The sequence below is a fragment of the Crocuta crocuta genome, unplaced genomic scaffold (assembly GCF_008692635.1).
Source record: "Crocuta crocuta isolate KB4526 unplaced genomic scaffold, BGI_CrCroc_1.0 scaffold115, whole genome shotgun sequence".
Classification (NCBI taxonomy): Eukaryota; Metazoa; Chordata; class Mammalia; order Carnivora; family Hyaenidae; genus Crocuta; species Crocuta crocuta.
The window spans coordinates 7,373,401-7,386,560 of record NW_027530575.1 but is presented as its reverse complement, the minus strand read 5'-3'; the positions used below and the strand labels follow the sequence as shown (position 1 = coordinate 7,386,560).

Genomic DNA, 13,160 nt, shown 5'->3' with positions numbered 1-13,160 from the left:
GAAAGTCGGACGCTTAACCGACTAAGCCACCCAGGCGCCCCTTAAGATTTTATTTTTAAAGTAATCTCTACACCCAACGTGGGGCTCAAACTCACAACTCTAAGATCAAGAGTCCTATGCTCTACCAACTGAGCCAGCCGAGGGCCCCTTGTCTAAAGATTTCTGATCAATCCTTGAATGGATGGTGTCACTCGGGCTTCAAAATGCAGCTCAATACTTTTGTTCTTTTGTTTGTTTCTTCCTTTATTTATTTTGAGAAAAGGACAGAGAGTGTTGGGAGGGGCAGAGAGTGAGGGAGAAAATACCAGGCAGGCTCTGCGCCAAGAGTGCAGGGCCCAACATGGGGCTCGATCTCATGAAACAAGAGATTACAACCTGAGTCGAAATCAAGAGTCAGATGCTTAACCGACTGGGCCATGCAGGCACCCCAAATACATTTGTTCTTGTAACCACATTTGGGGCTCATGAGACTCCAGCATCCCACATATACTGTCACTGAATCATCGTGACCTACCAGATGGAGCTTCTGGAGAATTCGCTGCCATCTCCTAGGACAAATGCTGGACTTGTCCTTTTAAGATTTCCCTGAGGGCCGCTGGAGGCATCCGTCCTGTCCCCACCTCACAGCTGCTCCGAGTAGCCGCCCATTGTTACGAACAACACCTGCAAAGCCAGCTGAGCCCAGGACAAGGCAGGGACCAGGACCTACCCCGGCCTCAGCTGGACCCAGAAGGCCCCTAGTGCGCTGCAAACAACCTCAGCAGCCCCGGAGGGTCCCCCGAAAGCCGAAGCCATTTCCTTGGAGCCGCTGCACTTGTCAGAGATGTCCCAGGCCTTCCACACACACCCCCACCCCTCTCTCTTATGTGACTTGCTTTGACTAAGGAAAAAATTGCTAGTGTACTTGACTCTGGGAAGGCTCCAAGTGTGTAAGCTGTTTATTTTTCATTGTACTGAGGTGAAATCCACATAACACCAAATTTGCCACTTCAAGGTGTACAACTCAGTGGTATGTAGAACATTCACGCTGTCATAGGACCAGTGATGTGGGAAACAAAGGCAGAGAGATGCTGGTACCCCAAGAACCAAGCCCGTGAGATGAACATTTTACTCAAGTAATCAGTCTTCTACTGGGTTTAAGAATATCATGCTATTGAAAGGATCAGTCAAGTCAGAAAGACTTACATTCAAAAGCAATAAAATGGGGGCGCCGGGGGGCTCAGTGGGTTAAGCATCCGACTTCAGCTCAGGTCATGATCTCGCAGTTCCTGAGTTCAAGCCCCGCGTCGGGCTCTGTGCTGACAGCTTGGAGCCTGGAGCCTGCTTCGGATTCTCCAGCTCCGTCTCTCTCTGCCCCTTCCCCACTCACATTCTGTCTCTGTTGCTCTCAAAAATAAACATGAAAAATAAAATTAAAAAAGCAATAAAATCGAAAAGCCTGCAAAACCCTCTTCCCTGTAATGACACAAAGGCGTGCAAGAACAAGTTCAACGCCAGGTTTAGAGCTGTCTCTGTCTCTAGTGGGGCCCAAGGCAGGAAAGGGGGAGGGACACGCTGGGGACTTCTCTGTACACAAAGTGAGGAGGTGGGTTTGTGACTGTCTGCTATATTCACCTTTCTATGTTTTGTTATCTCTGAAATGCTGCAGAGCAAAATGTAGAGCATCAAACATAACTGGGGGAAGGTCAAGGGAAGGACAGCTGAGGAGCTGGCTCGACTTAACATTTTTCAGGGAATGAGATCAGCCGCTGCCTCCTCAACACTGCCCAAGTTCAGGGTCCCTGGGGAGTCACGGTTTGTGTTCAAGATGAGCGGGAAACTACCTTTATGCCGGTTAAATAACAAAATTCAACCGAGTAAATTTTAAAGCTCTAGCAGGTTTTATTAATTGATTCACGAATCAGGTAGCATCCCGTCTAGCAAGTAGAGGGGAGCTCTAAAGGGCTTACGGAAAAGGGAAGGCTTTTTATTTTAAATTTATTTATTTTGAGAGAGAGAGAGAGAGAATGCAAGCAGGGGAGGGGCAGAGAGAGGGAGAGAGAGAATCCTAAGGAAGCTCTGTGCTGTCCGCGCAGAGCCCAATGCGGGGCTCGATCCCACGAACTGTGAGATCATGATCTGAGCCGAAATTAAGAGTTAGACACTTAACCGAATGAACTGCCCCAGTGCCCCAAAAAGGAAAAGTTTTTAAAAATAGAGAGGGAATAGCAAAAAATGAAAATATCAGCAAAGAATCCATTGTTTTAGGCAAAGTCCCCCTCCTAAGGGGGATGGAAGGAGACTATCAGTCAGGTTCCAGGCTGACCAGAAAGTGGCTGGAAGCGACACTTCTCAGGAGCTGAACTGCAGTCACATCAGGTATCGAGTCTCGCTCTGCTGACGCAGGGCCTTAACCTAAGCGACGCCATTTGGGGCCTGTGGTTTTCTTCTTTTTTTTTTTTTTAATTTTTTTTTTTTATTTCTAGGAGAGAGGGGGAGAGAGAGCGTGAGCAGGGGAGGGTCAGAGAGAGGGAGACTCTGAAATGGGCTCCAGGCTCTGAGCTGGCAGTCAGCACAGAGCCTGACGCGGGGCTCGAACCCACGAACCGTGAGATCATGACCCAAGTGAAAGTCGGACGTTTAACCGACCAAGCCACCCAGGCGCCCCTGTGGTTTTCTTCTTAATGCCTCCTTGGCAGGAAGGCGAAGTGGAAACACGGGTCCAGGCACCGAAGCTCTTCTGTTTCGGACGAGACAATCTTCAGAGGCCAAGTTACTATGCCAGAGCTCTCACGGGACCGCGGTTTGAGAGCACAGAGCCCACAAACTCCAGCCTGTCAGCGGTGCTCAGCAAACTGAAGAGCAAAGGCTGGATTTTTGGAAGCAGGTTTTAAGGACTGTATTCCTTGGAGTATCTCCTTTAAGGGTGTATTTGCTGCAGGGCGGCAGCGTTTACAAACTGAAACCAGTATCACTGTACACGTGGACACAACAGTTAGCCCCAAGTCCATTCTTCACATGCAACACCACAGTCATTAACAAGAGGGTAAGATCTACAGACACCAACATGGACGGACGTCCAGGATGTGCAGTGAACTAGCAAAAGCAAGTTTCAGAAGAGGCGGAGATAAACTCCCCAAAGTTGAACTGCTGGGTTCAAGGATGTGTGCATTGTGGGTTCACGCCCATTAGGGTGGCTCTAATAATAACAACACTCGGAAAATAACAAGTGTTAGCAAGGGCGTGGAGAAATCGGAACTCTGTGGCCTGTTGTTGGGAATGTAAAATAGTGGAACCGCTGTGGAAACAATTTGGTGGGTCCTCAAAAAGTTTAGAACAGCCACATGGCGCAGAAATTCCCCTTCTGTGTATATAACTGAAGGAACTGAAAGCAGGGAGGGGCATTTGGATGGCTCAGTCAGCTGAGCGTTGGACTTCGGCTCAGGTCATGATCTCACAGCGTGGGAGTTCGAGCCCCGCGTCAGGCTCTGTGCTGACAGCTTGGAGCCTGGAGCCTGGAGCCTGCTTTGGATTCTGTGTCTCCCTCTCTCTCTGCCCCTCCCCTGCCTGCGCTCTGTCTCCCCCCCCTCAAAAAATAAACATTAAAAAATAAAATTTAAACAGAGTTGAAAGCAGGGACTCAGACTGATCCTTGGGCACCTGTGTTTATAGCAGCATTGTTCACAACGGCCAGAGACAGAAGCAATGTCCATCTGCAGAGACATGGATAAATAAGCTGGTGTCTAGCCACACAATGGAATATTATTCAGCCGTGCAAAGGAAGGAACCCGACACTTCCTACAACACGGATGAACCTTGAGGACATCACGCAGAGTGAAATAAGCCCTTGAGTTTGGGAAGATTAAGAGTTTTGGAGACGGGTGGTGGGGATGGCGGTACAATGTGAGTGCTCGATACTGCTGATCTGGATGCTTAAAAAATGGCTAAGATGGGACACCCGGGTAGCAGAGTCGGTTAAGCGTCCGACCTCGGCTCAGGTCATGATCTCGTGGTTCGTGGGTTCGAGCCCTGCGTCGGGCTCTGTGCTGACAGCTCAGAGCCTGGAGCCTGCTTCAGATTCTGTTTCTCCCTCTCTCTCTGCCCCTCCCCTGCTCATGGTCTGTGTCTCTCTATTTTTGAATTTAGAAAGTTTTTTTTAAAATGGCTAAGATAGTAAGTTTTATGTGATACTTATTTCCCATTTGTCATTTTGGTCAATACTGTATTGGCAGTTCCCCCCACTGATGCTGTGTGCAGCTGCCTGGTTCCCCACAGCGTCTGCCATGGAGCGAGGGATCAAGCTTCTGAATTTCACCAAATCGATGGGTGAAACACGGTGACTCACTGCAGTTTTTAATTTGTATTTCTTTTACAAGTGACATTGAGCATCTTGTCACGGGTTGAAAAGCCATTTTTATTTGGGACTTGGGTTAGTTTGGCTTTTTTTGAAGTGACTAATCACACCCTTTGCTCCCTTTCCCCTTCGGTAGCTAATTTCTATTCATTCATTAGATATCTTCACATTAGCACACCAGGCCTTTCCCTTGGGTCAGAGGTTGAAGTACTTTTCCTGGATAGTTTTTCACTTTGGACACAAAAAAGTATTTTTATGTGGTTGAATTCATCAATATTTAAGCTTGTAGCTTTAGAGCCATAGTTAGAAAGGTTTTTCACATACTAAGTTTAGAAAGTCTTCAAATGATAATACAATTTTTTTTCTCTTCTGTAAGCATTTTCCATTTTCCAAACGATTGTGGTGTGGTACACATCACATAAAATTTACCATCTTAGCCATTTTATTGTATTATTTTATTAAAACAATTTTTTAATGTTTATTGATTTTTGAGAGGCAGACAGAGAGAGAGAGAGACAGAACACGAGCAGGGGAGGGGCAGAGAGAGAGGGAGACACAGAATCTGAAGCAGGCTCCGGGCTCCGAGATGTCAGCACAGAGCCCGATGCCGGGGCCTGAACTCATGAACCGTGAGATCATGACCTGAGCCAAGGTCAGATGCTTAACCGACTGAGCCACCCAGGCGCCCCAAAAAAGTTTTTATTTTTAAGAGAGAGAGAGAGAGAGCAGGGGAGGGGGATGTGCAGAGAGGGGAAGCAGAGGATCCGAACAAAGCACAGAGCCCAATGCAGGGCTTGAACTCAAGAACCAGGAGATCTTGACCTGAGCTGAAGTCAGACACTTAAACAACTGGGCCACCCAGGCGCCCCTTGATACATTATTATTAAATAAAGTCCACAGTTCACATTAGGGTTCACTCCGGGTGTTGTACATTCTACGGGCTTTGCCAAAGGCATAAAGTCCTGGGTCCGTTACAGCACGGGCACAGAATAGTTTCCCTGTCTCAAAACTCAGCGCGCTCCACTTACCCATCCCTCCCCGCACCCCCTCATCTTTTCACGGTCTCTACAGATTCTCTATATAGCTGTAGATCTCATTATTTGGGTGGCCGCAGTTTTATTTATTCACCTATTGAAGGACACGCCAGTGACTTCAGAGATGACCTGGCGGGTGACGGCCATGAGCAGTGCCGCGGATGAGTGTGTGGCGCGTGGTGACCACCAGAGGGAGCCAGATCCCCCCTTTTCTCCCTCACCAGGGCAGCCATCCGTTCCCAGTTTGTTCCGGTCCACCGTTCCCTGCACTGGAGCTGAACCACACCTGCAATCTATAGCCTCCCCACTTTGCCTTTCTTACTAGTACTCACTGATGTCTTCNCCCCTCCGCTCCCCCCTCCCCCCCTGCCTGCTGCCACTGCTGAATGAAGGTCTGAGTGAAGCAGGAATCTGTCTCTTCTTGTTCACTACCATTTCTCTGGTGCCTGGCATGTAGCACACACTCAGTCAAGGTTATGAGCTGAATGCTAGTGTCCCTTAAAAAATTCCTATGTTGAGATCCTAAGCCCTATGGTGATGGCATTAGGAGGTCGGGCTTTTGGAAGGTGATTGGCTCTCGAGGGGAGAGCCCCATGAATGGGATGTTTACCCCAGGGAGCTCTCTCTTGCTCTTCCTGCACCGTGTGAGGACACCATACTACTTTTAGAGGCAAGGAGGCAAACCCTCATCAGGCATCAGATCTGCCGATGCCTTGATCTTCTATTTTCCAGCCTCCAGGACCTGCAGAGAAATCTCTGTTGGTTTTAAGGCATCCAGTCTACAGTATTCAGTGAGTGCAGGCTGCATAGACTACGATCGTCATTAATGAATGAATGAATTTACATCCGGCAGCTTATGTTCTGTAGAGAGGGCTTTGAGGTGACCTCAAATGACAGCCTCAGCTCTGCAAACGCGAAGTCCTGCCCGTTCACTGAGCAATGACTGGCACTTACTGGATCCCGGCCATTAGATTCTCCATTAGATTCTGGTGGCCATGGCTTCTATTTAGATTTCTTGCCATCATAATGCTACTTTTGTCCTTTACTTTTTTAAAAATTTTTAATGTTTATTTATTTTGAGAGAGAGAGAGAGAGAGCATGAGTGGAGGAGGGGCAGAGAGAGAGGGAGGCACAGAATCTGAAGCAGGCTCCAGGCTCCGAGCTGTCAGCACAGAGCCTGACGTGGGGCTCGAACCCACAAACCATGAGATCATGACCCGAGCCGAAGTCAGATGCTTAACCCACTGAACCACCCAGGCGCCCTTGTGCTACTTTTCCCTGAAGAGTATGATTTCTAATAGCCTCTATGCTTGAGGCCACACTTGAATTCTGTTCTACTTCGTCACGTCATGGGGGCAGGTCCCTCTGCCTGTAGAACTGGGGCCGTTGCTCTGTGATGCTCTGCTTTAAAATGCTGCCTGATAAAAACAAAGCCCATGATGAGCCTTTCTGCTTTGAAACATTGTTAACTTGATCTACAGAGATGCAAACTGTTTAAGGGGAGATTGAAAATCCACTGGTATCTTTTCCCCTCCTGGCTCTACCTTGGTCTCTGTGCAACCGTGTTCTTGGCGGGCTGAAGGTGACATTGATATGGTAGAACGTTACTATGGAGACAGCCGGGACTGGCTCTATTAGCTGCACTCTTGCTAAGCTATTATCCTGGCAGAAAGGGTGTGAAGAAATTAATATGTCAGCAGCTCCTCGCACGTGTGACTGCTACAGGGTCCATGTTAATCTGTGTTTTTAATGACGGACAGCCAAAGATCTGGAAACATTGTGAAAATGGTGCATGCAAAATCATCAGCAAGAAATGTCAGAAAAATCTCGCAGTCCACACCCCCCTCCCCCGTTGAAGGTTTGTTCCAGATCAATCGCAGGAGAAAGCAGAAGTGTGTATATCCTTAGTGAAAGAAAAACAACAACAACAACAAATGAAAACAAAGAACAAAGAAAGCTCACCTTGGAAATTCACATTCAGCCTCCAAGAGGACCTGAAGCCACGTGGGAGCACTGGGGGTATGACTGCCCCCACAGACTGCAGCAGACTTTCAGCTTTATTTCAGCGGTCTCACTGTTTCATCTAGTGATGAAATTTTCTGTGACCGTACACTTGCTCTAATTAGAAGAGAACGGTAAAAACAGACGTGATAATGGCCTCTGTGGAAAACAGTGTGGCGGCTCCTGGAAGAATTCAAAACAGAATTTCTGTGTGACCCAAGAATCCCCTGCTGGGTTTTTCCCCAAGAGAAGGGAAAGAAAGGTCTGGAAGAGATGACGGCACACCCATGTTCATAGCATCATGATCCGCGGTAGCCCAAAGGTGGAAACAACCCATCAACGGAGGAATGAATAAACAAAACGTGGTCCATCCATTCAACGGGATCTTATTCAGACTTGAAAAAGAAGGACATTCTGGGGTGCCTGGGGAGCTTGGTCGGTGGAGCGTCCGACTTCGGCTCAGGTCATGATCTCACAGCTCATGAGTTCGAGCCCCGCGTCGGGCTCTGTGCTGACAGCTAGCTCAGAGCCTGGAGCCTGCTTTGGATTCTGTGTCTCCCTCTCTCTCTGCCCCTCCCCTGCCCATGCTCTGTCTCTCTCAAAAAAACAAAGCTTAAAAAAAATTTTAAAAATTAGGGTAAAACACTCTGAGACTTGGGTGCACTTCCCTGGTCGGCGTGTCTGGTCACGCATCGATGTGCTGGGGGGGATGGTGCATCCCCGGGGACGATGGAAACTTCTGGATGCTAAATCTCCAGTGTCTGGCCACGGTCAAGGTTGTTGGAGAAACGTTTGCTGACAGACATACTGGACTACTTTCGTACATCTTCTATCTGCTTCGTTCCTTATGTCCCCCGTCACTGCTTTCTTTGCATTTGATGGACTTTCTCCTCGTGTCCGTCTGGACTCCATCCTCGTTTCCTTTCACGCTTTTGAGTCTGTTGCTTGTCCCCTTCTGCCATCCCTTGTCCCAGATGGCTGAGGGGAGCAGAGGTCTTTACAGCCTTTGACAGATGCCGCCCGGGCAAGTGCCCCAGCCCTGGGGCTGTGTCACTCTGAGGGCAGTGACGAGAAAGCAGAGCCCGTGTGCTAGGGGGTGGGGGCCGAGGGCAGGTCAAAACGGACCACAGTTTTCTGAGAATGAGATCCATTTTGCTCCCCACACCCCACCTTCAGACGGCACCAGGTCCCACAGGTCAAGGGCTCCGTCCCACAAGACTGCCTCCCTGCCCCTTCGTTGCCCGTCACAAACCCAGCTTGTCTCCTGCGCTTCTGATGGACTGGCCTGAAATCACAGGTTCCCACGACCGTCTCCCCAGGCTCAAGCAGTTTGCTGGAGCAGATCACAGGACTCAGACTCAGTTTACTTCCTAGATTACCCGTTTATTACAAAGGGTAAGAAAGGATACGAATCAACAGCCAGAGGCAGAGACGCATAGGGTGGGGTCCAGGTCCCCGGCACAGGAGCGCCTGTTCGGGCAGACTCGGGGCTCCGCACGCAAGTGCATCTGATTCACCAACCCGGAAGCTCTCGGAACCCATCCCTTTTGGGTTTTTAAGGAGGCTTCAGGAGATAGGCGTGTTTGATGGAATCACGGACCACTGGCAGTAGATTCAATCTCCAGCCCCTGACGCTCCCCGGAGGCTGGGGTGGGGAGGGACTGAATGTTCTAGCTCTCCAGTCACATCACTGGTTCCTTGGACAACCAGCCCCCATCCTTCTGTGCTTTCCAAAAGTCACCCCATTAAAAATTTTTTTTTAATATTTATGTTTTTGAGAGAGACAGAGACAGAGACAGACATGGGGGTGGGGGGTGGAGAAGAAGGGCAGAGAGAGACACACACACAGAATCCAAAGCAGGCTCCAGGCTCCGAGCTGTCAGCACAGAGCCCGACGCGGGGCTCGAAGTCACGAACAGCGAGATCGTGACCTGAGCCAAAGCCGGCCGCTCAGCCGACTGAGCCACCCAGGCGCCCCAAAAGTCACCTCATTAATACAAACTCAGGTGTGGTTGAAAGGTGCTTATGATTAATACCAAGACACTTTTATCGCTTTTTTTTTGGTAAGATTTTATTTTTAAGCAATCTTTCCACCCAACGTGGGGCTCGAACTCAAGACCCCAAGACCAAGAGTCACATGTTGTACTGACTGAGCCAGCTAGGCGTGCCAACACCTTTACCACTCTTACCATTTGTGACATCCCAAGAGTTTTAGTGCTGTGCTGGAAATAGAACAAAGCCAAATATATATTTCTTATTATAAATCACAGTATCACAAAACAGAACCATTAGAAATTGCCAGGGAAACTGGATGTGGGGGTGAGAGACACTGGGCTTGAGCCCCCGGAGGGACGAAGCTGCTGCTGACTAACCCCCACGTTTGCTACTATGTTTTAAAATATATATACTCTGGTTTCTCTTCAGATCGTATAAGTCTTTCGCCTTTTATTTATTTATTTTATTTTTTTTCCAATGTATTTATTTAATATATTCGTCACAAGGGCTCAACAAGAGACTTAATTTAAAAAACAGAAACAAAACAAAAATGACACCACAGTTTACGATACACAGTCCGAGGCAGAACTGAAGGAAAGGACAGACCATCTAAGGAGAAAATAAAAAGACAACACAAGAAGAGAGGCTGGCCAGTCAGGGTTCTTGGCTGGAGACCTGCCTTGAGTAGGTTTCTTGCAGATACTTCTTAAATGCTGTGGGGTTTTCCAGAGCTCAGCGGCATGCGTGTTCAAAGGGCTATCGATGTTAGGTTCTCCTAGCAGGCTCTGGATGGACAGCAGGATGGTCCTGACATCATACAGGGCAGACCACTTGTCCTTCAGGATGTCCAGGCAGATGTTACCCTGGGTGTCCACGTTGGGGTGGTAGCAGGGCGTGAGGAACTTGACCGTGGGCGCGTTGTAAGGGTAGCCACTGGGGAACTCCAGGGAGAGCTTATACCTCAGATCCTCGGATACTGCGCCGGCTGCTCCATGATGGTCCCCACCCATTTGAAAAGGTTGTCTGGGGCGCCTGGGTGGCTTAGTCGGTTAAGTGTCTGACTTTCGCTTAGGTCATGATCTCGCGGTTCGTGGGTTCGAGCCCCGCGTCGGGCTCTGTGCTGACTGCCAGCTCAGAGCCTAGAGCCAATTAGAGTCTGTGTCTCCCTCTCTCTCTGACCCTCCCCTCCTCACGCTGTCTCTCTCTCTCTCCTAGAAATAAATAAAACATTAAAAAAAAATAAAAAAAATAAAAAAAAAGAAAAGGTTGTCTGATTCAGGGAAGGCAGTAATTCCTTTGTCACCAGATATCACAAGGGTCATCAGCTCCTGCTGTAGCCTCTTGCCCACGGGGCCCTTGGCAGAGCCCCCGCTGGGCTCGGCTCCTTTGCGGGCGGCGGCGACGCTGGCGGTGGCTGGGTTGCGGTTCTGGGAGGTCATCTGGGTGGCGCGGGCACGGTGACAGGTACTAGGAGAGCACAACTCCAGCTGCCAAATCTTTCACCTTTTAAAGTACAGTATACTAACTTCAAAACAACCACAAATCGTTCCCAGTCTGGGACGCCTTCCTGGCCACTGAACACCTTGCAACTTCTAATACAAGGTGTCATATTGGTGGCACGGGTGAATTCATTTATTTGACTAGTGTGTACTGAGCGCGGACTACACACCGGCGATATTACTGACACGTGGGCTACGCTGAGGAACAGAAAGAAGACCCCACATTCCCATGGGGCTCTAACGCTAGTGGAAAAGTCGCAGGAGGGCCGCGGGCGACAGATGGTTGGGTGGCACATAAGTAAATCAGAGAGAGTGTTAAAGGGAAAGCGTGCCCTATAGAAAGGGAAAAGTGGAAAGGGAGCCGGGAGAGCTGGGTGCTGAGGGAGCCGCTGTAATACAAAATAGAGGCATTAGAGAAGCTGGGATTGGAGCAAAAGTCTGGGAGAGCGGAGGGATGGGGGAGAGGGGCCCCGGGCGGAAAGACAGCAGAAGCAAAGGCCCTGCGGCAGGAACGTGCCTGGCAGCCTGTTAGAACAGTGAGGCGGCCAGTGTGGCTAGCGTGCCCCAGTGAGGGGGGGTGAGGGGGGACCTGGAGAGGTGAGGGCAGGGGCCTTGCGGGGCAGGGTAAGGACTTCAGCTTAGGTCAGTGCAGCCACTGGTCCAGTCCTTTAGCTTAAGAAGATTCTAGAGGCTGATTTCAGAAGAAATGCTATTCTTCACCTTGCATTAGAAACATAATCCCTGGCCTGGGGCCCCTGGGTGGCTCAATCAGTTTAGCGTCCGACTTCGGCTCAGGTCATGATCACAGAGTTTGTGGGTTCGAGCCCCACGTCAGGCTCTGTGCTGACAGCTCAGAGCCCGGAGCCTGCTTCAGATTCTGTGTCTCCCTCTCTCTCTCTGCGTCTCCCCTGCTCACGCTCTGTCTCTCTCTCAACAATAAACATTAAAAAAAAAAAAAGAAAGAAACATAATCCCTGGCCTCTTCTACTTTTTTTGGAAATTTTAAATATGAAGGGAAAAAACCTAAGTCTGGGCATCTAGCAGTGTCCGGGACAGCACCGCAGGCCACTTTGTCGTGTCTGATTAATGTCAGCGCAAAGGGGCCAGCGCATGATCGTCAAAGAGGAAGACCAGGCATTGAGCCACTGGGAGAGGGGCTTTTCTTCCTCCCTCGTCTGCCCAGCGAGGCCCCTGGGCAGGAACGACCGGGGTGGGTGCGAGCTGACCCAGGGCCCCGTGGGCACTCTCCTAATTCCATCCTGCCTGTGGGCCGAGCCACTGATCTCAGGAGGGCCGATGACGACAGCTTCATGACGAGGACCTCCACACCCCCCTCCATAAATAGAGCTGTCGCGATCCTGCCCAGGGGGAGCAGCCTTCCCATCCCCCAGCCAGCTCCTGGGGTGGATCGGAGGAGGTTGGCTGGGTGGCATGGACTTATTGCTGCTTCTGAGGATTATTCCAGATTGAGGCAAAGTATGCAAACCATAAGATCTACCACTTTATTTATTTATTTATTTTTGAGAGAGAGATTGACAGAGTGAGAGCAGGGAAGGACAGAGAGAAAGGGAGACACAGAATCTGAAACAGGCTCCAGGCTCCAAGCTGTCAGCACAGCGCCCGACGCGGGGCTCGAACCCATGAACTGTGAGATCATGATCTGAGTTGAAGTTGGATGCTTAACTGACTGAGCCACCCAGGCGCCCCCAATTACCGCTTTATTTTTAAGTGTCCGGTTCAGGGGGATTATGCACCTTCACAATGTCATGTGGCCATCACCGCCACCCATCTCCAGAACCTTCTGTGTTGCAAAACAAACTCAGTCCCCATAAAACACTAAACCCTCATACCCCTCCCCCAGTTCCTGGTCCCCACCTTTTCCCTCTATAATTCGCTTCTCCCAGGGACCCCATATAAAAGGAATCGTAAGGCATTTGTCCTTTTGTGTCTGGCTTCTTGCACTTAACATAATGTCCTCGAGGTCCAGCTACGTTGTAGCATGTGACAATGCCCTTCCTTTTTAAGTCTGCATGTCACTCATACTTGGTATTTATTCATCCGTCGATGGGCGCCGGGATTGTTCCCACTGTTCGGCTATCGTGATGAATAATGGTGCTTTGAACGTGGATGTACAAACATCTCCGAGACCCTGCTTTCAGTGTTTTCGGTTCTAAAGCCTGAAGTGGAATTGCTGGGTCATATGTTCATTCTATTTCTGATTTTCTGAGGAACTGCCACACTGTTTCCCACCAACAGGGTACAGGGCTCCGATTTCTCCACATCCTCGCCAGCACTTGT

At 49.6% G+C, this 13,160-nt stretch overlaps 1 pseudogene; it reads right to left on the bottom strand.

Annotated features, from left to right (window-relative positions):
- Positions 1-9,462: 9,462 nt before the first annotated feature.
- LOC144234684 (ubiquitin-conjugating enzyme E2 C-like) lies at positions 9,463-11,705 on the bottom strand (annotated as a pseudogene).
- Positions 11,706-13,160: the final 1,455 nt, after the last annotated feature.